We start from the raw sequence: 27,779 nt of genomic DNA, 5'->3' as shown, positions 1-27,779 counted from the left end.
CCATTAAAAAAAACCTGTAACTAAATACAAATTACATTATTCACACCAATGTATAAATAAAGCTGCTAAATACATTGGACATACATGAAAAGAACATAAACATTAGCAAAACAATGAATTATTATCCCTGTATGTCTATCCATATAGATAGTTATACATAACATACAGGGGCAATAAAAGAGCATAAAAAACAATGCATTTACATCCAAAAATCACATAGAATTCACCCATTCAGTGTCCATGAATGTATGCATATCCATAGGGACATAGATACATTCAGGGGTATTAAATGGGAATGAAAAAAATAAAAGACATGAATAAAAAATAAAAAAAACCTGTAAAAGTAAAAATAATAAACTTTTCTTTTGTTTACTCACCATTAGATGTCCACTCACCGAAATCCAGGCGACCCGGAAGCACTGGAACCAATCCAAAGGTTACCATAAAATAATAAACCCTTACAATACACAACAGTGTCTTCTTTCTTCTATTTGTAATCCTTTCCGTCCGTCAATCTTGGGGTGTTCTTTTCTTCTTTGGGGTCTTCTCTGTCTTCTTCCATCTTCTTCCATCTGCATGTAAAATAATAAATCATGTATTTATGGGGGGGCACAAGGGGTGGGTTATGTATAGAATAAATATAATGATGTTTATTGTGGGGCTGTGTATTGTTTTTCTTGTGGGTACTGGGGGTGGGGGAAGGGGGTATTGGCCCCAAGGGTATGTGGGTAGGCCTCCCGCCTGGGTTAGTGGGTGAGGGTGGGTTAACCCCTTAATGACTGTAGCGGTTAATGACCGCTAAGCTGATTAAGGGGCTAGGGGCTATTTTTATTCTTGTGTACAGTATTTTTTGCAGCACCGGAGGGACATGGGCAGGATGAAGATGAGGATGAAGACGGCCTTCATCGTGGGTGCCTGGAAAAGGTAAGTGTTATATGTATTTACTGTATTTATTGTAATTTATATGTATTTAAAATGGGCAAATGCATTATTATCCATATGTGGATAATAGTAATTTTGCCCATTACTGTATTGTATGTGTTAGGGGGGTGTATTTAGTTATAAATATTGTTTATTATTTTTTTAGGCAAAACATTGGTACCGCAAGCCTGCGGGTACCCCAGGACTCCAGCGGGGATCCCGAGACGGCTGCAGGTACCCCCGGATTTCCGGGGGACCCCTGCACTCCCGCGGGGACCCTCGCTTGGTTAGCCGGGGACACCCGGACCTCCGCGGGTTCAGCCAGGGACACCCGCGTGACCCCTGACCTCCCTCGGCGACCCCAGCGAGGTAAGCTGGTGACACCCGCCGGCTTGTTGTATGGGTTTTGCACATGCAAAAATGTAAAGCAAGAAATTTTTCTAAGTCCAGCTTTTTTTGCGGCTACCTTGAGTTGACGTTTTTTCTTGAACGCAACTTTTGCGTACGCTAAGGTTGCGTTGCTTAGTGCATCCCGCTTAAGGGCAGAATTTCATGCAAACAGGGTAACGAACAAGCAAAGTTGGACTTAGAAAAATTTCCTGGAAAAAGTCACTTTTAGAACGCAAAGTGCTTTTTTGCGTGGCTTAGTGAATCATGTTCAGCGCAACATCACATTCTAAGAGCACTTTGCGTTCTAAAAACGACTTATCAGAGCTTAGTGCATGACCCCCTATGTCTTTTTGACCGTGTCGAGGCCCCTTACCTCCTTGCCCAACCAGTTCCAACTCCTAGATTCCTTCAACAAAATCTCAGGCTTTAAGATAAACAAAACATACAGGACACCTGCAAGCTCATATTGAACCCCCAAAATAACCACAACATATATATAAGCATATAGGTGTCGCAGAGGAGTGCTACTGAGCATGGCGATATATATTTAAAACCAGAGACAGAACATGAAACACAGACAGAGCTCAGTGCACATCCTGTGAAACCTATACATGGTACAGTGCCTAAATATATATGTATAGATATCTATTAAATAAAATGGTCTTTTAGTTTAACATTTTGGCCAAAGTGTTGTAAGCCCCTGAGCCACTACACGGCAGACCACATCTCAAGTGTCCCTAACACTAATATAAATTCTTAATAACCTGTGCATTACCAAGAAGAATGATTTATAATAAATCTGTCAAAATTAGTTGCATATGCGACTTGCAACACTTTGGCCAAAATGTTAAACTATAAGACCATTTTATTTAATAGATATCTATACATATATATTTAGGCACTGTACCGTGTATAGGTTTCACTGGATGTGCACTGAGCTCTGTCTGTGTTTCATGTTCTGTCTCTGGTTTTAAATTTAAGATAAACAACAATAAATCAGAGGCACTAAACATTATTCTCCCAAGGAACAGGAGAAGCTATTATAAATCAATTTCAATTTTAAATGGCAATCCCACTCCATAAAATACCTCGTAGTGAATCTCACTAGACACTACAACTAACTGTATAAGGCAAATTACTCCAAACTAATCAGGACTTTGAAGGAGGACATAAGAACTTGGTCCGCATATAACATCTCATGGATAGGCAAAATTCATTGTATCAGAATTAATCTTCTCCCTCGTGTGCTTTATCTGTTTCAGATCCTGCCAATACCGATTAGGCTGAGAGATATTCTCAGTCTCCAGTCCTTAAATCACCAAATTTATTTGGGGATTCAAAAAAATCAAGAGTCAAAAGATATTACAAAGACCAATATCGGCGGGTGGCTTGGCGGTACCTTGCTTGTTGTCATACTATAAAGCAGCTCAATTAAGTCAGTTATCTCAATAGCACACAGACCCTAATCGGAAGTTGTGGGTAGATTTGGAGAGGGAGGTGTGTTCTCCAGTCGAAAAATACAATTTAATCTGGTCCCAAAAACCTATACTTAAATCCTTCAAAGATTCACTCTCCTCAATGTCCAACGCATTGGAGGTATGGGAAGCTACTAAATTCAGGTGTGGGCTAACCTCTAGGAATACGCTGACGACCCCCCCCCATTATTTGGTAATGCAAACTTTGCTCCAGGATTTAACAATAGAGATTTTGCAATTTGGAAACAATAGATAATTCTTAGGTTTAATGATGTGGAGGTACGGAAAGATATATTAAATCATTCAATAAAATAATAAAAACAGAAAAAGAAATCCCCCAGTCTGAGTTCTTTAGGTACCTCCAAATAAGAGCATTTTATACAAAAGCAGAAAACTTCTCCAAATTAACAAATTTTGAACAGCTCTGTTTATTGGAAATAGACACTAGGGGTCTCACTTCTCAAATGTAAAAAGATATAATCTGCTCGGGACAGAAGCACTCCCAACCTATTCAATACACGGCCCGGTGGGAAGAATGCCTGTGGGAAACCCTGGAATCAGTAGACTTGGAGGAGATATTCATGGTTACAGCAAAAAGCTGTATCTGCACGTCATTGAAGGAGAACGCAGAGAAATTATTGATAAGGTGGTACCTCACCCCACTAAAACTATTCACATTTATTGAAGGGTACTCCCCATTGTGCCCCCGACAATGCGGAGAACAAGCTGACTTGTTGCACATGCTGTGGTCATGCCCTCGGATTAATCACCTCTAGAAGGAAATTCACATTTGGATTCAGACCATTTTAAACCTTTGAGATACAATTTGCTCCATGGCTGTTTCTACTGAACCAGCCCAGCAGTTATCCAAAGACAAAAATAAACTGAGTTTGCATATAGCAACGGCAACGAGGTGTGAGATGGCTGCATTGTGGAACCAAAAAGACTCTCCAGTAATTGCAAAAATCAGGAATAATATTTGGTTGATTTGATGAATGAAGATGCTTACAACCTGGTAAATTACACAAGCATCAAAATCCAAAGTGGCAGCCGTGGCTAGCCCAATCAGACATACAAGGGGTGAATCAGGCAAAAAGAATGCATTTATAGTTATAGGTGCATTCTCGTTTGGTACGTGTCGGGAGATCTTGATGGAGGCCAGTCAGGGCTATGCTACACTTTTGCTCCAACTATAGCATAACAATTTCATAACGGGAGAGAGTGGGAGAGGCTGAGAGCAGTGTATGACTGCACTTTGGGGTTGGGCAGCCAAAAAATTAAACTGAGTTGGACCCGAGGTAGAGAATTCAGGAGTCACATTCCCCCCCCACACTTTTTTTTGTTTCAATCTTTTTTATTGCGTTTACAAGGAAGTGCACATTTGTACATTTCAATCCTCACCGGCGGTTTGAGACAAATTACCATTAAGTGTTCACATCACAAACTGATAATCGACATTTTTCTTCTTTGTGTTTAGATTCTAAATACATTGAGTGATTTGAAATTCTGTATGTGTTTATTTTTCACCTGAACCCTCGGTTTCATATGCCTTGTACCAATTTTTGGTTCCTTGTTCAAAGCTTAGAGCAGACAGAAAAGTTTGGAAAAATAGAAGAGAAAGGAGGATATGGGAGGTAGGTATAGAGGGGGAGAAGGGAAGGGGAAGGAGAGGGGATGGGGGAGAGGATTATCCATTCAAGATAGTCGAGGAAGAGGGACGGGGACAAGTAAATCTATCCCCCTTCCCCGCCCTGCCCCATCGTCCGCTCGATTTTAGCTCATACTCCAAGGCCAATTGTCTTGATTATTGGGATGGGATTTTTACTTTACTTAGTTTTTAAAGATATTTCTACTGTAGGTTTGGAGCCATGGTTCCCAAATGTTATAAAATTATGTTTTGTTTCAGTTGGGCCGTTAGCCTCTCCATAGTCATAACCTAATTTATTCTTTTGATGACAGTTCTTCTGGAGGGAACATTGATTTTCTTCCAAGCCGCGGCTATAGAGCATCTTGCAGCTGTTAGACTGTGTGAGACTAGCCGTTCCATGGGACCCATGAGGTTCTCTATTGGTTTGGCTAGCAGAAAGGTCAACGGATCCAACAGAGCTCTCAGTTCTGTTACTTCATGTATTATTTTTTGGATCACAGTCCAGAAGTTCTGGATCCGTGGACACGTCCACCAAATGTGAGCAATATCTCCTCTCAGGCCACACCCTCTTCAGCTTACTAGGAGTTAGGTACCATTGAAATAGAATTTTGTAAATATTTTCCTTTGTTATCGTACAAATTAAGATTTTAGCTGCCGATTCCCTGATATCCTCTCAGTCCTCACTATCCATTTAAACGTTTAGATCTTCTGCCAATTTAAACATATAATTATGTGTTTGGGTAGGTATTGAGGATTCAATTCCAATGTATATTCCTGAAATCAGTCCTCTCTGGTAGGTAACTTTTTTGCAGTACATTTCAAATTGTGATAACAATATCCAATACCGCAAGGTTTCCAAAGTTAAGAGGAAATGTCTAATTTGAAGGAAGTTGAAAAGCTGCAGGTCCTGTGTTAGGTATCTGTCTTTGAGTGTATGGTAAGATAAGATCTTCCCTTTTTCGACCATGTCCACTGCTATTTTGATATTAAGGCTCTTATATTGGGAGAATTGTTTTTAAAAGCATCCAGGGGGAAATTCTGGATTATTGAATATTGTGGTTAGTTGGGATGGGAAGGAGGCCAATGCAAATTTCCTCTTGTATTTGGACCATATGTTCTATGTGCACCTCATCGATCCCAAGTCAAATCTTCGTGCTAGCATCTCTTTGGCCCATTGTGTCCACAGAGCCGCGTTAAGGGATAGAGGTCTCACGTAGTGAGTTTCAATTCCTAACCAGCAACAGGATGCTGGGTCATTATTCCATATTACTATTTGTTTTAGTTGGGCTACTTGATAGTATTTAATAATATCTGGGACCATCATACGTCCGCTCGTCCTTGGGGCCAACATTACCAATCTTGATTCTCTCGGCCTTTTATCTTTCCAAATGAATTGAAATATTCAGTTTTTAATACTTTTGAGCTTATGCAGGGGAATGTTTATCGGAAGGGTTTGGAAATAATATAGAAGTCTCGGGAGGATGTTCATTTTGGTGAAGATGATTCTTCCCATCCATGATATCTGGAATTTATTTATTTATAAAATATTTTACCAGGAAGTAATACATTGAGAGTTACCTCTCGTTTTCAAGTATGTCCTGGGCACAGAGTTAAGACAAATAATACATGGTTACAAATACAGTTACATAACTGAACAGGGTATACATTATATACAAGACATTGCATGCACAGTTAAAGAAAATATATATTATGGGCGAATGAAACAGTTACAGACCAGATTAAAATGTGAGACAGCCTTAGATTTGAAAGAACTTAAACTGGTGGTGGATGTGAGAGTCTCTTGTAGGTTGTTCCGTGGGGTGCACGGAAGGAGAAGGAGGAACATCCGGATACTTTGTTGAGCCTTGGGACCATGAATATTCTTTTGGAGTCTGATCTCAGGTGATACGTGCTGCAAGTGATAGGGGTGAGGAGCTTGTTCAGGTAGCTGGGTAGCTTGCCATGAAGAATTTAAAGGCAAGACAGGAAAGGTGAACTTTGCGCCTAGACTCTAGTGTTGACCAATCTAGTTCTTTGAGCATTTCGCAGTTATTTGTGTTGTAGTTGCATTGGAGAACAAAACGACAAATTGAATTGTAGAGGGTGTCAAGTTTGCTAAGGTGGGTTTGAGGAGCCGAGCCATATACTATGTCTCCATAGTCAATAATTGGCATTAGCATTTGCTGTGCGATACGCTTTCTGACCAGGAGACTTAGGGAGGATTTGTTCCTGTAAAGTACCCCTAGTTTGGCATAGGTCTTGGTTGTCAGGGTATCAATGTGCATCCCGAATGTTAAGTGGGAGTCAAACCATAAGCCCAGGTATTTAAAACTAGTGACAGGTGTTCGGTGGTGTTAGCGTTGGTTCTAATCAGGAGCTCAGTCACTGGAAGCTTTACAAATTTAGTCTTGGTCCCAAATACCATTGTTACAGTCTTGTCAGTGTTTAAAAACAGTTTGTTTTGGGAAATCCAGTTTTCCAGTCTCAAAAAGTCAGACTGAAGTATGTGTTGAAGGTCAGAGAGGCTATGGCTGTGTGCATATAGGATTGTGTCATCTGCATACATGTGTATTGAGGCTTCCTTACAAGCTGTGGGAAGATCATTAATGAACACTGAGAAGAGTAGGGGCCCCAGAACAGAGCCTTGCGGGACACCACAGGTGATATCCAGGGGGTTGGAGTTAGAGCCTGAGATGGACACATGTTGGGATCTTCCTGATAGGTAGGACTGAAACCAGTTTAAAGCATGCTTCCCTATTCCAGAGCTCTGGAGTTTGTTAAGCAGGATAGCATGATCAACTGTATCAAAAGCCTTTGCAAAATCTAGGAATACTGCACCAGTGAGTTGTCCCCGTTCCGTGAGTTTATTCCATGCCTGCAGGTCTTTTTTGATTTTATCAAAAAGGGAGGGGTGGTTACATTGATAAAGGGAATCAAAGGAGTCTGCAATCTTTATTCCTAGGTATTTAATAGATGTGGAACTCCCATTTATAGTTAACATTTGATTGCAGCAACGAAAGTTCTGGGGTTGGGAGGGTTAGATTTAATGCTTCCGATTTGTTATTGTTAACTTTATAGCCTGAGACTTTGCCGAATTGATCTAGTTTAGCCTGAAGGTTGGGAAGGGATATCAGTGGGTTAGCTAAAGTTCATATTACATCATCCGCAAATAGGGAGATTTTATGATAGGGAAGACCAATTTGAATTCCCTGTATGTTGACTTCCTCCCTGATTGTCGCAGCTAGGGGCTCAATTGTTAATGCAAAGAGAAGCGGGGACAGGGGACAGCCTTGCCTGGTTCCATTTTTAATCTCAATTGGGTTCGAGTCTCCTCTGGGAAGTTTGACATAAGCTGTGGGAGTCTGGTAAAGGGCTTTGACACCTCCAGAAATGGGCCCTTGAATCCAAATTTCAACATTGTTTGATCTAAAAATGCCCACTTTATTCTATCAAACGCTTTTCAGCATCCAGGATTGAGTAGAATTGAGTAGAGATATAGGTATATAGCTTCCACATTGGAGGGGGTCTCTGCCCTGCTTGTGGATAATGGCCAGTTTGGCCATAGACATAGAAGTTGGGATTGATGTGCCCTCCAAAAAGGAGTTAAATGTCTCGAGAACATACGGGGAAAGAATCGCCTGAAATTTCTTGTAATAAAGGTTAGAGAAGCCACCCGGGCCTGGCGTTTTGTTTATCTTAAGAGACTTGATAGCCTCTGAAAGGTCTTCTTGCATAATTTTCTTGTTTAGTGCCCGGGAGTCTTCCTCCGTTAAAAAAAAGAGAAGTGAATCTCCAATGGGTGCTTCTAAAATCCAAAGATGATGGCAGCAATATGGCTAATGGGCAGGACATATAACCATAACCCCCAAATATTGTGTATGTGAGGAGATACCCTTTTCTTTTTTGTTCCCCCTTAGCTTAGGCTATTATGCATTCTCATTAAAGCATTTTTATCCTTTTTTTCAACTTTTGCCTCCAGCCCTTTATTTTGCAGTGCGCTATCATTTTCTCCTTTTTTTCTATCTGTCTTCCTCCGTTAGTACAGGCAGTTTACACTGTTCTAAATATTTTGATATTGCCTCGGATCCTGTTTGGGAGCTCCCTGGAGGGTCTAAGTTATATAATTTTGAATAGAAATTAGAGAACTCCTGGGCTATTTCTTTCTCATTATATGTAGTTTGCCCATTTTTTTATTTTATTGCTAAGATCTGAGATTTGACTCTCAAACCTTTAAGTTTATTTGCCAACAAACGGTCTGCCTTATTACCCCTATCGTAATATCTTTGGTTCATCCATCATAGTGCTCTCTCCACTTCATCTAGTTGGAGCTGTTTAAGTTCATTCCTTGTTTTGTCTAGTCGTTTATACAGTTTTTTTGAGGGATTGTTTTTATGTTGTTGTTCTAGTTCAATCAATTTCTCAGAGATTTCTTTAATTTGTTTCATTTTCATTTTTTTTCCTGTATGAGGCTATGGAAATAAGATCTCCTCTGATTGATACCTTATGGGCTTCCCTTAGCGTCACTGGGGCTGAGACTGAGCCCTTGTTTAATGTAAAGTAGTCTGATAATTTTTGTTTGATTGTGCTCTCTATTTCTGGATAGTTCAATAGAGAGTCGTTTAATTTCCATTTTTATGGGTTATTTTTGACGAAGGGAAAAGAGAGGACCAAGTCGATAGGGGCGTGGTCAGACCAGGTTATTGGACCTATATTCGACTGGGAGGATGCCTGAAGAATATTTTTGGTACCCAGAAAATAATCAATCCTAGAATAGGTCTGATGTGGTGCTGAGAAAAATGTGTAGTCCTGTTGACCCTGGTGCTGCGCCCTCCATATATCTACTAGGGAAAAGTATTTTATTAATTGCTTAAATATGTTGGCAGATTTCAAAACTTGGATTGAGTGGGACACACCCGGAGTTGAGGACATATCGTGTTCATATCCCCTGCTATTATTAAAGATGATAAAGTTTGCTGGTCTAAGGATTCTAAGACTGTCTTTAGGAAGTCGGTTTGATTTTCATTAGGAGTGTATATGTTTATGAGGGACACTGAGACACTTGAAAGGGACCACTGTACGATTAGATATCTACCTCCTGGGTCTGCCACTACTTTAATTGGGGCGAATGGGGCGTTATTTTTTTTTTTTCCCAAAATCTTTTTATTGGAAACATATAATTACAGATAGACAATAAACAGTGTCATGGGCACATGACTGGAAACTTCAGGATGTTTACCAATACAGGTTTTCTAGTTAACAAAGTAAAGAAGGGAAGGAGGGAGGGAACAGAAAGAGACAAACATACAGGGAAGGATAGGGTTGGAAGGGGAGGTGGGAAGGGGGAGGAGGGAAGAGGAGCAGATGTAGGATCCTCCTTGGTCTCTGTCTTTTCTATTGAGCCTAAGCCTGGCCGGGGCCCTGTGCTACCAGCCAGAGGTCCCAGGTTTTCCAGAACTGAGGCATTCTCTTATGGAGCATGGCTGTGAGCTTCTCCATACTCATGACTGCATTAATCCTCCTGACTACCGTGCTTCTCGCCGGAGCGTTAACCTGTTTCCAGGCCGCTGCTACAGAACATCTAGCGGCCGTCAAAATGGATGAAACCAGCCTGGCTATTGGTGTGGGGAGAATCCCAATGGGTTTTCCAAGCACATAGGTCAAAGGGTCCATGGGAAACAGGATCCCTGAGGTTTCACGGAGAAGCGTCTGGATCATGGACCAGAACTTCTGGATCTCTGCACATGACCACCACATGTTGGCCATGTCTCCCTTTGTCCACATCCCCTCCAACACAGGTCAGGTGTGTTGGGGAAAATCTGGTTCAGCCTAGTCGGGGTAAAGTACCACTGGAATATGATTTTATATATATTCTCTTTTGTTACTGTGCAAATTGAGGTTTTAGCTGCCGATTCCCAGATATCCTCCCAGTCGGCCACGTCTATCCCCAGATTGAGGTCCGCAGACCACTTTGGAGGTTCTGGAGGTTAGCTGTCGACTCAATCCCCCTATAAATCTCCGAGATCAGTCCCTTCTGGTAGATGCCTTTGATGCATAGGGATTCAAATTTAGTTAGATTAGGAAAGTTGGAGTTTTGGAAGATTGACAGGAGAAAATGCCTAATTTGCAGGAACTTGACCATATGCAGATCTTGAGACTGGTACTTGTCTCAAAGTTCCTGGAAGGTAAGGATTCTCCCCATCCTCAGCAGATCCACAACCAGTCTAATTGTCAGGCCCTGGAACTGGCCGAATTGCCTTTGCGAACACCGGGTGGGAAGTTTGGGTTTCCAAAGATAAGGGTGAGTTGAGAGGGAAAAGATAACAGGCCATACTTCCCTTTGCTTTTAAGCAAAATGCCCCACGTGCATCCCATTGTCCCCAGGTCGAATTTCCGCGAGCCTCCCTCTCTAACCCCAGAGGACCACAAGGACACCTGGAGAGGGAGAGGAGACACGTATTGGGACTCTATTGACATCCAGCAAGAGGAGGCCGGGTCGTAATTCCAAACTACAGCCTGCCTCAGCTGTGCCACTAGATAGTATCTGACCACATCCGGAACCCCCAGGCCCCCCCTTGCTTTTGAGGACAACATCACCGATCTTTGGACCCTCGGTCTCTTGTCCTTCCAGATAAATTGTAATATATGGGACTAAATGTTCTTCATGGCTGCCATAGGGACCGCTATGGGGAGGGTTTGGAAAAGGTAGAGTAGTCTCGGGACGATATTCATTTTGATAGATATTATTCTTCCAAACCAGGAGATTTGGAGCTTTTTCCATGCGTCCAAGTCTTTTTTTGATCTGGTGAAATAGGGGGGGATAGTTATACTGGTAAAGGGATTTGTAGGCATTTGAGATTTTAACCCCGAGGTATTTGACGTGTGTGGAGCTCCACTTGTATTTATAGTTTAGCTGTAGGAGTTTCCACGTTGGGATTGGGAGGGATAAATTGAGGGCCTCTGACTTGTCCATATTAACTTTATAGTCAGAGACTAAGCCAAATCGGTCCAGCAGTCTATGGAGGCTAGGGAGGGAGATATGAGGGCTCGCGAGGGTCAGCATCGCATCATCTGTGAATAGAGAAATGTTATACTCCGTTTCGCCAATCTGTATTCCTTTTATGCTTTTTTCTTCTCTAATTTCAGCCGCCAGTGGTTCAATTGACAGGGCAAACAGCAATGGGGATAGGGAACAGCCCTGCCTGGTGCCATTTCCGCCCGGGAGTTTAACGTGTGCCGTAGAATTTTGGTAGAGGGCTCTGACCCCCTGCAGAAATGGTCCGCAAAAGCCAAACTTCAGCATTGTTTGCTCTAGAAAGGACCATTTGATCCTGTCGAACGCTTTTTCCGCGTCGAGGCTCAGAATCATTGCCTTGGTTCCACAAAACCTACCTGATCTATATGGACAAGCCTGGGGAGAATTGGGTTGAGCCTGTTTGCTAGGATCTTGCTCTAGATTTTGAGATCGGTATTGAGTAGGGAGATTGGTCTATAATTGCCGCAAAGAAGCGGATCCCTACCTTCCTTATGAATAATAGCTAAGTTTGCTGTGGTAATCGTGGCAGGTATCGATTTTCCCTCCAGAAAGGAGTTGAACGTATCAAGCAAGTAAGGGGAGAGAGTCGGCATGAATGTTTTGTAATAGGCATTGGAGAATCCGTCTGGGCCTGGTGTTTTTGATAATTTGAGGGAGCCAATGACCTCCGACAGCTCCTCCTGGGATATTTTTTTATATAAGCTCTCAAGCTCCTCCTGGGAAAGGGAGGGGAGTTTACACTGCTTGAGGTATTCCGAGATAGCCTCGGGATTAATCGGATCCCGATCTGGGGGGTTGAGGTTGTACAACTCTGAGTAGAAATTCGCAAATTCCTGTGCTATCTCTTTTTCAGCTAACGAGATCTGGCCGTTCTTAGTTCGAATTCTAGTAATCTGGGACTTAACTCGGACTCCTCTGAGTTTTGATGCCAATAGCCTGTCCGCCTTGTTGCCCCTGTCGTACAATTTCTGGTTGGTCCACTTCAGTGCTCTCTCTATCTCTTCAAGCTGCATTTGCTTTTGATCTACCCTGGCTTGGGTTAACATTTTTAGTTTTTTTTTGGACTCATTTGTTTTGTGGAGTTGTTCCAACTTTAAGATCTTATCTGTCAGTTCTTTCTGCAGCTTAAGTTTCTGTTTTTTCTTATAGGAGGCAATTGATATTAAGTCACCTCTTATCGAGGCCTTATGGGCCTCCCACAGCATGGCCGGGGCTGAAACAGATTCCTCGTTGATTTGGAAAAAGCTAGAGAGCTTTTGTCTGATAATATTCTCTGTCTCAGGGCAGTTAAGGAGGGAATCGTTCAACTTCCATTTATATGAGTTATGTTTAACGAAGGACAAAGAGAGAGTAAGTTTGACAGGGGCATGGTCAGACCAGGTGATTGGGCCTATATTCGAGTGGGAGGATGCCTAGAGAATATTTCTGGTACCTAGAAAATAGTCGATCCTCAAGTAGGACTGATGTGGGGCAGAGAAGAAGGTGTAGTCCCTTTGACCTTGGTGGTGGCCCTCCAAATATCCACTAGTGAAAATTCCTCCATGATGTCTCTACATTTTTGGGCCTTTATTTGGGATTGAGAAGGATGGGGAGTAAGCAAAGATGGGGGGCAGTGGGAGATGCAGATTTGTCCAGCTCAGTGGAAGCAACCATGTTAAAGTCACCGGCTATAATCAGGGATGAGAGAGTCTGCTGCTCGAGGGATTCGAGTAGGTTTTTTATAAATGGTATTTGATTTTCGTTAGGTGCATACATGTTGAAAAGGGTGATGGGAGAGCCATACAGGGTGCCTTGGATGACCAAAAATCTTCCGTCTGGATCTGAGTGGGCTTTAGTGAGGGCAAAGGGGACATTGTTCCTGATTAGAGTGGCTACTCCTCTTTTTTAACTTGAGGAGGACGCATAGAATGCTTGGGAGAATAGACTTTTGAATGTGTTTGGTGGGGATGGGGAATTAAAGTGGGTTTCTTGAATAAATATGATATCCCCCCTTAGATTTTTTTAATTCCTGCAGTGCAAGCTTTCTCTTTTTTACTGAGTTGAGGCCTTTTACATTGAGCGAAACTAATTTTATATCAGACATCTAGAGCGGAGGTTGAATCTGGAGCCGTCGGCTTCATTGTCCTTGGAATTCCCACGACAAGAACCTGTGTAGCCAGCATGATGGGGACGGGGGGGAGGGACGTGGCACGATCGTCACTCTGCAGGGGTGAGCAGACGTCGGCCAGGTCAGAGGGGAGGGGGTAGGGCCCCGAGGCTGGGGAAGGGGGGAGGGGGTGACACATGAGGAGCGGAAAAAACAGATGGGCCATTACAAAGCCCTAATGAATTAACCTTAAGCACAAAAATGAGAAAGGTCGGGGGATAAAACACCCCAGGAGAGCTTTCCAGTTCACCGAGCATGGCGTGAGCCAGGAGAGAAGACCGGAGACCCTCATGTAGAATACACAGTAACCACCTTCAGAAGAGTTATTAGGGGCGGAACTTGTAGCTAATCTTTTTTTTTTTTTTTAAAGGTCTAGATCTTGTGGAGGCCGTGGAGCCTGGGGGACGTGGTAAAATGGGGAGGGGGGCAGAACTGGGGGAATGTGGGGGGTTGTGGGGGGGGAGGGAAGGGGATGGGGGGTAAGAGAAGGGGGAAGAGGGGGAGGGGAAGAGGGGGGAGGGGAAGAGGGGGGGAGAGGGGGAAGGGGGGGAGGGGAAGATGGGAGGGTAGGGGAAGAGTGGGGGAGGGGAAGAATGGGGTAGGGGAAGATGGGGGGGAGAGGGGGGGAGGGGAAGAGGGAGGGGGAAAGAGGGAGGGGGGAGGGGGAGGGAAGAGGGCTTCTATTTACATTGGTTGGATACTGAACATTTGAACACAGGGAGTAGCTTGATATATATACTTCACGGGGGGAGGGGAGGGAGGGGGTGGAGAGGTGTTGGTGACCTTTGAATCTGTAAACATTTCTGAAACATTTATATACATTTTGGATGTATTATATTCAACACCTATAAGCACAAATACAACATCAAGGCTTCTATTTACATTGGTTGGATGCTGAACTTTTGAAACTTTTGAACATGGGGGAGCAGGGAGTGGGGGAAGAGGAGGAGGGGTGTTGGTGACCTTTTGAATCTGTAAACATTTCTAAAACTTTTATATACATTTTGGATGTATTATATTCAACACCTATGAGCACATATATAACATAAAGGCTTCTATTTACATTGGTTGGATGCTGAACTTTTTAAACTTTTGAACATGGGGGAGCGGGGGGAGGGGAAAGAGGGGGGAGGGGGAAGAGGGGGGAGGGGAAAGGGGGGAAGAGGGGGGAACAGGGGGGGAGGGGAAGAGGGGGTAGGGGAAGAGGGGAGGGTAGGGGAATAGTGGGGGAGGGGAAGAGGGGAGGGTAGGGGAAGAGTGGGGGAGGGGAAGAGTGGGGGAGGGGATGGGGGAGGGGAAGAGGGGGGAGGGGAAGAGGGGGGAGGGGAAGAGGGGGGAGGGGAAGAGGGAGGGGGGGAAGAGGAGGGGAGGAAGAGGGGGAGGGGGGGGGGAAGAGAAGGGGGGAAGATGGGAGGTGGAGGGGTGTTGGTGACCTTTTGAATCTGTAAACATTTCTGAAACTTTTATATACATTTTGGATGTATTATATTCAACACCTATGATCACATATACAACATCAAGGCTTCTATTTACATTGGTTGGATGCTGAACTTTTGAACACGGGGAGCAGCGTAAAGCTTGATATATAGACTTCACGGGGGGAGGGGAGGGAGGGGGGTGGAGAGGTATTGGTGACCTTTGAATCTGTAAACATTTCTGAAACTTTTATATACATTTTGAACGTATTATATTCAACACCTATGAGCACATATATAACTTCAAGGCTTCTATTTACATTGGTTGGATTCTTCCCTGATGAAGAAACCCACAATTAGGAGTTTTGAAACGCGTTGGATGTTTTTTGGCACAGCAGGGACACCGTAGCAGTAAGATACCAGAGGTGACGTCAGCAGAGGAGCCGATCGATGAGACTCTGGCAGCAGCTGACTCCGAGCACGGAAGGCAGATCTCCTCGAGGCACGGACATACTTCACCCCACAGCGAGCGGTGTCAACCAGCTAAAGAGACCAAAAATCATTATGCGCATGTCCTAGCCACCTTTGGTGAGTAGGATTCCAATTTTTCCCACGGCAGAGCAAGTTTTATTCATTTAGGTGCTGCTTCACTGAGATGTTTTATACTTGATATATATATATGTATGCAATTTTATTCTTTTCATTGTTGTTACAATAAATTGCTCTGTTCATTTAGCATATATAGTCCCTGGGTAATGCACTATTGCAGTGTTTTCTATGTTTTCTCTCCCCTCTCTTGAGGTATTCATTTAAAAGAAAAGGACTATATCCACGGTCCAATGAATTCCTACAGGCCACTCCTTGCCTCAGTGCCACAAGAGGTTTATAACTTCTACATTGGTTGGATGCTGAACTTTTTAAACTTCTGAACATGGGAGAGAGCGGGGGAGGGGGGAGAAGGGGGAGGGGGTAAGGGAGAGGGGGGAGAGGGGGGGGGGAAGGGAGAGGGAGGGGGGGAAGAAAGAGGGATGGGGGGAAGGGAGAGGGAGGGGGGGAAGGGAGAGGGAGGGGGGAAGGGAGTGGGGGGGGGAAGGGAGAGGGGGGAAGGGAGCGGGAGGGAGAGGGACAAGGGAAGGGGGAGGGGGAAGGGAGAGGGGGGGAAGGTAGAGGGGGAAGGGAGAGAGAGGGGGGGAAGGGAGAGGGAGGGGGGAGGGGGGGTGGGAATGGGAGAGGGAAGGGGGAAGGATGAGATGGAGGGGGGGAAGGGGGAAAGGGAGGGGGGGAAGGGGGAAAGGGAGGGGGGAGGGAGAGGGAGGGGAAGGGAGAGGGAGGGAACAGTGTTTTTAACGTTGAAACCGAGCAGATGCAGAGAGCTTTTTTACACATTTCTTATGTACATTCCTATTTACACATTCAAGCATAAAGGCTACCCCCCCTCTTGTGAATAGAAGTGAAAATAGGTGCGCAACTACAAACAATACACAAACGTGAAGAGATAATCAGTGATAAATGTATAAATCAATACGTGACCTCATGGATACTGTATAATCGGAGTGTCTGCAGCTGTGATACCAGGGATGGCTCAAAAACACCCCCTACAAGTTCAGACAAAATACACAAAAAACACAGCGCACAACGCTCATAGTGTATTAATAGATATGCTTTTTGTACATCGGTATTATAATTAACTTCCCAGTCTGGCACAGATCTAACAGGTATCACAGGTATCACTCATTTAGGATGGGGTGAGAGGGGGGGGCATGGCGATCGCTGATAAGGGGCGGTGGGTGAATCGGGACTCCCTACGGCTAAACGCTACTGAACCTGGGTCCATCGTAGGGGTGCAGACGAGTCGCAGTCCTGTCCTCTGGGCCTCCTCCGCTCCCTGCCCGTGTGTTGACCTTTCTGTCGTAATTCCTGAGCTGGGCAGTGGGAGAGCGGGTTGTGACGGCTACGGCACTAGCAGAAAAGTGAATTCGCCATTCTTGCCCCCCCGCCCCCTCCCCGGCAGAAACCGGACAGAACCACCGGCTCAGGCCATCCTTGTCGCGGGACCTTCAGCGCTGATTCGGTATCCTTGGTGCAGGCCTCTCCTCTCCTCGCACCTCCGTTCGGATGGTGAGTAGCAGGGAGGGCGAGCGGGAAGCTGGGAAGGGTGGGGGTAAGTAGCTGGGGAGGAGAGGGCGAGTAGCTGGGGTGGGGGAGGGTAGCTGGGGGAAGATGTCGATGCCGCCGGGGCCGGAGCCCCTCGGAACAGCGGGGCAAGAGGAGGATGAGCTCCAGGGGCAGGAATAGGCAAGTGGAAAGTGGAGGCCAGGAGGGGAATAGGAACAGGGAGCGAGGAGTTGGATCACTTAGGGAGACAGGGACGGGTCACATGGTAGGGGAGGGAGTGGAGGAGGCGAGGAGAGGAGGCGAGGAGAGGAGGCGAGGGGAACGGAGTAAGGGGCCACGACCTGGAGATCCGACTACTTCAGTTTCTGTACAGACCGAGCCTTTTTAACCTTTCACCTTCTGGGCAAGGTACTTGCGCTTGGGGGATCCATACTCTTTAGGAGATTTTTGCGCTGACACATTATTTTCCTATTTTGGAGTTCTTCTGGCCCGCTATCCTTTCAGACATTCTTGGGCCACCAGTTGTCCAGCCGGATCTTGTTCTTCACCCGTTTCCTCCTGTCTGTCTGTGGGGGTTAGACCTAGAGCTCTGAGGAATCTTGGGATTTCTTCTGGGTGTGTGATGGTGTTATGCCTGCCATTTAGTTGGACCACAAGCTTGAAGGGGAACCCCCAATGGTAACGCACTTTATTTTCATTTAGAATTTGTGTGAGCGGTTTCATCTCTCGCCTTTTTATTATCGTTGTCCTTGATAGATCACTATAGATCTGGATTGATTTGTTTTTGAACTTTAAGTTCTCCGTTTCTCTGCTTGCCTGCAGTTGTTTCTCTTTCGTTGGGTAAGAGTGGAACCTCACTATTGCATCCCTGCGTCCCTAAGGGTCCTCTGATCGCGGGCCCGGTGCTCTAAGGGCTCTGTCAATTTCCAGTTCTCTTTCTTGAAGCTCCGGGACCAGTTGGAGGAACAATTCTCGAAGGTAAGATCTTAGGTTTTCTGTTTGACACTGCCCCAGGGATGTTCCGAATCCTTAGATTCTGGTGCCGGTCCCTGTTTTCATGGTCCTCTAGGGACTCCTTCAGTGAGGCTAATTCATTGCCCTGTAGAAAACCAGACTGTGTGGTGCTCTTAAAACGTAGACTCAGCTACTTCAATTATAATGTATTACATAGTGTTTGTCCTCGAAGTATCCCACATATAAATGGTGACCACCTATAGCATAAACACCTATTTCCACCAGGTATCAATAAACCGGAAGAGTATAACCCCAATTGGTAAATACTCACACTAGCTAGTGTCCAGCCAAATCATTGAATGGGAAAAACGGTGTATATAGAGTAAATAAACTCACTTAAAGCAGGTGGTCCTCCCGGGATTAACCTTCCTAGGTGCGTGCATCCGGTACTCCACAGCAAGGGCAGATATCCAGAAAGGAGAATTGGAGCACAGCTACATGAAAAATATGCTTGAGAGTGTTTCCCAAAATGAGAGGTTTATTATGGTCAGAGCATGGTAACAGAAAATATAGAGCCCTCAGGCCCCCACCGACATGTTTCGAGCGTGCGCTCTTTATCAAGGTGTACAATGATCTAATATTCCCCCTTACCTAATATAGTCTCATTTTCCCGCCAAACGTCCTGTTAACCCGTCGCTTAGCTGTATCACCTGCAATGCGCCCTGTTGCCAGAGTGCATCACGAGTACCACGCTTCACGGCGGGTGTCGCGGTGACGTCAGCGCGTCAAGAAACACAACAAACTTTATTGACAATATAAACTTAACAAACCTAACACAACTTCAAACAACTTTATTAATCTATTGAAACATAATATATATTAACTAAAGATACTAACATAAAATACGAATAAAATCAATTTAAAAAAACACAAGCAAGTTTAAAGAAAAAATACAAGCAAGGTTTAATGAAAAAACGTTGATCGTTACAAGTTTAAAAGAAATATTTATTTATATATTGGGTTGTGAAACATATGAATCCACATATCCCCACCATATCCAAGATTTTATAACCAGCATATACCTACAAGTTAGTCAATATATTCACTTATTTAATCAAACATAATGAATAATTAGCATATATGCCTGTACCAACAGAAATTTCTACAATTATATGTAAGTTATATTCCTAAGGTATGGGTATGGAATTCATATGTTTCAGATCATAGTCTTAACCATTTACAGCTTTGAGGATGAATATTTTATAGTGTACTGTAAGTGATATAACATAGTTTTCCCAGTCTATCCATAGCACTTATAAGTATGTAATTTATTTTATCATTATACAATCAAATATATACATAGAAATTGATGGTAATGCAAATAGATTATAATATGCAAATAGAATATATATACATAAAGATATAAATTTGTATATAATAAATGGATTCATAATACATATAAATTTGTATATAATAATAATTAATGAATTCATAATACAATTAATTAGGTATCAATCTTCATTTTAAATATGGGTTTAGATCCCAATCTGTATTCAATCCATAGGGGATCCTAGTATTTAGAGTAAAAATCCAGAAGAGTTCCTTTTTATCCAGTAGTTCCAATCTATTACCACCCCTATATGGCATTTCAATATGTTCGATTCCTCTAAATCTTAATTTGGTAATATCCCCATATTTACAGGTTGTAAAGTGTTGGGATACCGGATGCGTGAGATCTTTAAGTTTAATCAACCTAATATGTTCTCGCATTCTGGCCTTCAATGCTCGTGTTGTGCGTCCCACATATTGCTTACCACATCCACAGTCCAATAAATAGACTATGAATGTGGTATTGCAATTTATGAAGGATTTTATAGTGTATATTTGTCCTGTATTAAAGGATTTGAAATTAGATGTTTGATCCATGAACGTACAAGAAATACACCTCAAACATTTGTAACAGCCCTTTGGTAGACCAACCCCGTGTGATTGTTGTTTAGATGTGAAAAGACTTCGAGAGACATAATTAGCAACTGTTTTAGCCTTTTTGAAGACGAAACGTGGGCCCTCCTGGTATACTTTCTTCAGTAAGGGGTCTGCAGATAATACATTCCAATGTTTCCTCACAATCTCCTTAATACCATTCGCTAGAACATTGAATTGTGTTATAAACATTGGACTATTAAAGTCCCATGTACTCTGTTTTGGATTCCTTTGATTGTTTAAGAGATCATCCCTATTCATATCCCTAACTTCAGCAAATGACCTTTCAAGATTGGATTTAAGATATCCCCTCTCCTCAAATCTTTTTAAGAGTTCCTCTGATTGAATCAGAAAGTCCTCCTCATTGGAGCAAATCCTTTTTAATCGGATGAGTTGTCCTTTTGGTATTGAATTTAAGAGGGGTTTTGGATGGCAGCTGTCAAATCTTAGATATGTGTTACGTGAGTTTTCTTTTCTATAAATATTTGAACCAATTTTCATGTGCATATCAATAAATAAATATAGATCAAGGTAATGAATATGGTGAAAATCATAAGTGTAAGTGAATTTTAAATTAAAATCATTGTGATTAAGGTGATTAATAAATAATAAAAGTGATTCTTCCCCTCCTTCCCAAATAAATATTAAATCGTCCAAAAACCGTCTATAAAAAGTGATAAAGTGTCGATAAGGGTTGTTATCTCCAAATATGTGGACCGACTCCCACCAACCCAAAAATAGGTTGGCATAAGATGGAGCAAAGCTGGTACCCATAGCGGTTCCACATATTTGGAGATAAAAAGTGTCATCAAACAAAAAGTAATTATGTGTTAATAAAAAGTGAATACAATCCAAAATAAAAGCTCTCTGTGTAAGTGATAATGTGGAGTGTTCCAAATAAGTGTTGACAGCTGCCATACCATGTTGATGAGTTATAATGGTGTACAAGGAGGTCACATCTAGTGTAACCCAGATGTAACCCCCTTTCCAATCAATGTTTGTGAGTTTATCCAAAAGGTCACCACTGTCTCTGATATGTGATGGTAAATCATAAACAAATTGTTGCAAATAATAATCCACATATCTAGAGACACCATCTCCCAAAGATCCAATACTAGCAACTATTGGTCTCCCAGGGGGGAAGACCAAAGTTTTATGGATCTTTGGGAGATGGTGAAATACTGGGATAATGGGATGTGTCTCAAAAAGAAATTCACACTCCTTAGAATCAAGAACTCCCAAAAGGGAACCCTCTTCTATGAGTAACCTGAGCTGTTTAAGGAACATAGGAGTTGGGTCACCACGTAGTACAGAGTATGATGAACCATCTGACAATTGGCGTATAGCCTCCTCCCTATATTGTGTTTTACTCTGCACTACAATGGCTCCCCCCTTATCTGCACTTTTAACAATCAAATCTTTATTATTTTTCAAATTGTGTAAAGCCTCTTTTTCAACCTTGCTGAGATTGTTAATCCTGCTCTGTAGAGGAGACACTTGAAACGTGTATCCTCTAGAGAGGAGGATCAAGTCCCTCTCAACAAGTTTCTCGAAAGTCATGAGGTAGTGTCCCTTCATATGCTTCGGAAAAAATACTGATTTCTTCTTAAATCCCGATTGCTGTCTACCTAGAACATTGGAGAGATCAATAGTATCAGACAATACATTTTCATTTATTAAGTTGTTCATGTCTTGCAGACAACATTGTTCTTTAAATGTCAGGGTAGGAGGTGACGGATCTGGGCCTAGAGGTAATTCTGTAAGCTCCCCCCACTCAAGGGAATATGTGTTCCCTGAGTAGTAGGACCGCTCATGTCACCACCTCCATCCCTCTCATCATCATCAATCCTATCCCCTCCATCAAAGAACCTTTTAAGGGTTAATTTTCGAACATATTTGTTCAAATCAATGATAACATCAAACAGTTTAAAATTCGATGAAGGTGCATATTTGAGCCCTTTATCCAATACAGAAAGTTCTGCCTGTGACAAAGGAGTATTAGTTAGATTAATAACCCCTGTATTTTCAATCAGGAGTTCTTTTTCCTCTTTGAGGGATTTTTCTTGCTTTCTTTTCTTTCCTCTTCGTGTATGTTTGTACGCTCCCGGTTTTTTGAAGAACCAAAATACGTGTTAGGTTGAATTTCTTTACTTCTACTGTTGTTTTCCTGAAAGGTATGTCCTGAATAAGTTGGATCCCCTCTTCTCTCTCTAGTGTCCCTCTGTGGTCTAGGATTTAATTGATCTCCATGTGAGTTACTTGTGTGGGCAAATGTGTCATTATCCGAAAAATCTGATTCCCCACTTGTTGTTTGTGAAAAGGAAATATTTTTCTTGAGAATGGACTTTTGTTTATCCCCGTAATTCTTTTTAGGTGTAGAAGAATTGTATATTTTTGTGGGCGCTGGCCTCTGCCACACATAGACCTGATTACGTAAATAGTCCTGCTTGTCTCTCTCAAACTTTGTTTGTTTTTTTAACATAATTTCCTTCTCCATGACTTCAATATTGGTAGATAACTTCTCATCCAGATCATTAAATCCCTCCATTTCAATAAATTGACGTAAATCCTTTTGCAATATCTGTATATCTTTGTCTAATTGCAGCTTTTCTTTTGTTTTGAGTTGTATAATTAAATCCATAAGTGCACATGAACAACAGTTGAGGGTGTCTTTCCAATCATTCTCAAAGTCCACATTAATAAACCCAAAAGTGGGAGTTTTTTTAATTCGTAATCCTCTTGGGATCCTTTTTGTTCTTATATAATTTTGTAATGTTATAATGTCCCACCATGTGCGTACTTTTAATGATAATAATCTTTCCAACTTTGTAAATTGTATCTTTAGGTCAGACAAATCCTCACAAACCGATTCCACTGTAATATCAAATACTTGCTCTGCTTTCTTTGTTCTCTTTGAATTATCTGAGCAGCAAAATGCATATTGTGTGAAAGTCTCATTTTCTTGATCAATATCCTCCTCAAAATCTGTATTATTCTGATCCATAATTAAACCAATAAAAAATACACAAAAATCCAAAAAAATATATATATTTGTAATGTGTATAAAAATAGAGGGAATAGCACACTCTCTAAAGCAATATTCTAAAAAATGTAACGGTCCATGTGAGCCACCTCACAGATATAAATGCACAGTAGAAAACCAGACTGTGTGGTGCTCTTAAAACGTAGACTCAGCAACTTCAATTATAATGTATTACATAGTGTTTGTCCTCGAAGTATCCCACATATAAATGGTGACCACCTATAGCATAAACACCTATTTCCACCAGGTATCAATAAACCGGAAGAGTATAACCCCAATCACTTACACAGAGAGCTTTTATTTTGGATTGTATTCACTTTTTATTAACACATAATTACTTTTTGTTTGATGACACTTTTTATCTCCAAATATGTGGAACCGCTATGGGTACCAGCTTTGCTCCATCTTATGCCAACCTATTTTTGGGTTGGTGGGAGTCGGTCCACATTTTTGGAGATAACAACCCTTATCGACACTTTATCACTTTTTATAGACGGTTTTTGGACGATTTAATATTTATTTGGGAAGGAGGGGAAGAATCACTTTTATTATTTATTAATCACCTTAATCACAATGATTTTAATTTAAAATTCACTTACACTTATGATTTTCACCATATTCATTACCTTGATCTATATTTATTTATTGATATGCACATGAAAATTGGTTCAAATATTTATAGAAAAGAAAACTCACGTAACACATATCTAAGATTTGACAGCTGCCATCCAAAACCCCTCTTAAATTCAATACCAAAAGGACAACTCATCCGATTAAAAAGGATTTGCTCCAATGAGGAGGACTTTCTGATTCAATCAGAGGAACTCTTAAAAAGATTTGAGGAGAGGGGATATCTTAAATCCAATCTTGAAAGGTCATTTGCTGAAGTTAGGGATATGAATAGGGATGATCTCTTAAACAATCAAAGGAATCCAAAACAGAGTACATGGGACTTTAATAGTCCAATGTTTATAACACAATTCAATGTTCAAGCGAATGGTATTAAGGAGATTGTGAGGAAACATTGGAATGTATTATCTGCAGACCCCTTACTGAAGAAAGTATACCAGGAGGGCCCACGTTTCGTCTTCAAAAAGGCTAAAACAGTTGCTAATTATGTCTCTCGAAGTCTTTTCACATCTAAACAACAATCACACGGGGTTGGTCTACCAAAGGGCTGTTACAAATGTTTGAGGTGTATTTCTTGTACGTTCATGGATCAAACATCTAATTTCAAATCCTTTAATACAGGACAAATATACACTATAAAATCCTTCATAAATTGCAATACCACATTCATAGTCTATTTATTGGACTGTGGATGTGGTAAGCAATATGTGGGACGCACAACACGAGCATTGAAGGCCAGAATGCGAGAACATATTAGGTTGATTAAACTTAAAGATCTCACGCATCCGGTATCCCAACACTTTACAACCTGTAAATATGGGGATATTACCAAATTAAGATTTAGAGGAATCGAACATATTGAAATGCCATATAGGGGTGGTAATAGATTGGAACTACTGGATAAAAAGGAACTCTTCTGGATTTTTACTCTAAATACTAGGATCCCCTATGGATTGAATACAGATTGGGATCTAAACCCATATTTAAAATGAAGATTGATACCTAATTAATTGTATTATGAATTCATTAATTATTATTATATACAAATTTATATGTATTATGAATCCATTTATTATATACAAATTTATATCTTTATGTATATATATTCTATTTGCATATTATAATCTATTTGCATTACCATCAATTTCTATGTATATATTTGATTGTATAATGATAAAATAAATTACATACTTATAAGTGCTATGGATAGACTGGGAAAACTATGTTATATCACTTACACTATAAAATATTCATCCTCAAAGCTGTAAATGGTTAAGACTATGATCTGAAACATATGAATTCCATACCCATACCTTAGGAATATAACTTACATATAATTGTAGAAATTTCTGTTGGTACAGGCATATATGCTAATTATTCATTATGTTTGATTAAATAAGTGAATATATTGACTAACTTGTAGGTATATGCTGGTTATAAAATCTTGGATATGGTGGGGATATGTGGATTCATATGTTTCACAACCCAATATATAAATAAATATTTCTTTTAAACTTGTAACGATCAACGTTTTTCATTAAACCTTGCTTGTATTTTTTCTTTAAACTTGCTTGTGTTTTTTTAAATTGATTTTATTCGTATTTTATGTTAGTATCTTTAGTTAATATATATTATGTTTCAATAGATTAATAAAGTTGTTTGAAGTTGTGTTAGGTTTGTTAAGTTTATATTGTCAATAAAGTTTGTTGTGTTTCTTGACGCGCTGACGTCACCGCGACACCCGCCGTGAAGCGTGGTACTCGTGATGCACTCTGGCAACAGGGCGCATTGCAGGTGATACAGCTAAGCGACGGGTTAACGGGACGTTTGGCGGGAAAAGGAGACTACATTAGGTAAGGGGGAATATTAGATCATTGTACACCTTGATAAAGAGCGCACGCTCGAAACATGTCGGTGGGGGCCTGAGGGCTCTATATTTTCTGTTACCATGCTCTGACCATAATAAACCTCTCATTTTGGGAAACACTCTCTAGCATATTTTTCATGTAGCTGTGCTCCAATTCTCCTTTCTGGATATCTAATTCATTGCCCTGCTGATTTCGTCCTCTGCATTAGAGTGTGCTATTCCCATGTCCTCCATTTTGTTCTCGATGGTGTCAGTTCTCTGGGCTAGGGAGTTCATCTCTGTCTTGATGGTGTTCAGAGCAGCAGTTAGATTTTCTTGTATACCTTGTCTCATTTTGAGAAAGAGCTCCTACATGTTTTCTTTAAGTTCCTGACTCAGTACATTTCCTGTCTGCTTGTTCGGCTGTACGCGGGTGGCGTCCTTTGGGGGGCGCACCACGCCGCCATCTTGTGGGCCTGCATGGAACTCTGTAGCTCGCTGATTCGGCGACAAATAGGTTGAAACGCTGTGGGTTTGCGGTTTTTTTCCTCCCTTTCCAGCCATCCTGGGTGTTCAGCAGAACAAATCCCCTGCTTTTTTTTCTCTTTTCCTGTGGTTTTTGCTCAAACTATTACACTTCTTGTGGAGGGTCTCAGGAGCAGATATCTCATGCCTGGTGACACCGGAAGAAGAAAAAGAAGAAAATGAAGAAAAACAAGAAGAAGCTAAGTAGTAGTCCTAGTGGAAACCTTGATCACCGTGGTGATAAGGAATGCGGGCATTGCCCTTGGGAGACATCCCAGACATCGTGCACAGGTGTCGCATGGAGAGAGGGCCGATAACCCTCCGAAACCTTTTTTTATTTTAAACAACAATCAATTTTTGCAACTCAAACATATCAACATCCTTAGCAATATTATAAACTTCGAAGTTGCAGTGGATTTGGGAATGGGAATTGAGGTAGACCCCCGCGGGTCAGGGAGTATGAGACAGCAGGTGTGGAGGGGGGGGGTGAGTGGGGGGAGGGTTGGTATTGGGTGAAAAGGGGGGGATCAGGTGGAGCTGGGGGGAGCAGGTGTTGGGGAGGGAGAGAGCGGATAAGATATAATTTGAAACTTTCTATACTGTAAATGTTATACTTTATTCACATGTAGACAACCTTTTATTAGTGCAGCGGGTGTACCCCTAAGGTACTATAACTACTGGTACTTCTGTCACCTGTGAGGCTAACAAGAGGCCTGAGCCTCCGCCACTGGGAGCCTGGGGTGTACTTACACTCGGTGCAGTGCCTCCACTGATGAGGGATCCCAGCGTGGTTGGAGTGTGCCTCACCAGACCAATAATACAGTAAATACACACACAATGGAATGAAACAGTATTTACTAATCAGCATAATATCCTTGGCATATCATTAGCACAACATCACATAACATTGCATCACCCTGAATGCATACCATCCCACCAGCCCACATGTCCATCATTGCATCACCCTCTGTCCTTTGTGTACCAATGTGCCAGGGCACTTAACCTCTGAGTGTCCACCAGTTATAGAGTTAATATGAATGTGGGGGATAGCGCTTCCCTGTGTTGGGGTCCGTTAGTGCACTTAGTATACTACCTCCCTGGTTATTGTCCTAACCAGGATAATCCTTGAATGATCAGCCACTCCGCAACGTGATCCCACGATGCGCTGCGCAGCTCTCTGCCGAACTGGATAAACACGCTGACTCCCCAAGGGAGGGATCCCCAGCCGGATGATCCCTTGTCCAATAGTCTCTGCTATGGAGTCAGATACTCTTTCAGCTACACGCTGTACTGACAGTCAGGCACTGTCCTGCAACAGCTATCTCTCTATGAGTAAAGTGAAGGAGTCTCTGTCTTAAGGCAGTTCCCTACACCAAACAGTTACTTATCTACAGTGTCTCAGGGGACTAACTGGGCCCTGGGGGTATACCGCTGGCCTAGCCCCTGGAGCACTGCTCCGTGGACCTAACCTGCTCCTTCAGGTTTCTGGTCCTGAGTCCTGACTTCCTCTCCCAGCAGGCAGTCTTTCCTTCCTGTGAAGCAGTCCAGCCATCTCATTGGCTCTCGTGTTTCACCAGGCAGGTTTCTCCCGGGGCATCATGGGAGTTGTAGTCTCTGTGCTGCACAATTAACATTGGGTCCACATGCGCATAGGA

The sequence above is a fragment of the Ascaphus truei genome, chromosome 2 (assembly GCF_040206685.1).
Source record: "Ascaphus truei isolate aAscTru1 chromosome 2, aAscTru1.hap1, whole genome shotgun sequence".
Classification (NCBI taxonomy): domain Eukaryota; kingdom Metazoa; phylum Chordata; class Amphibia; order Anura; family Ascaphidae; genus Ascaphus; species Ascaphus truei.
Note: the sequence above shows the minus strand (reverse complement) of the source record.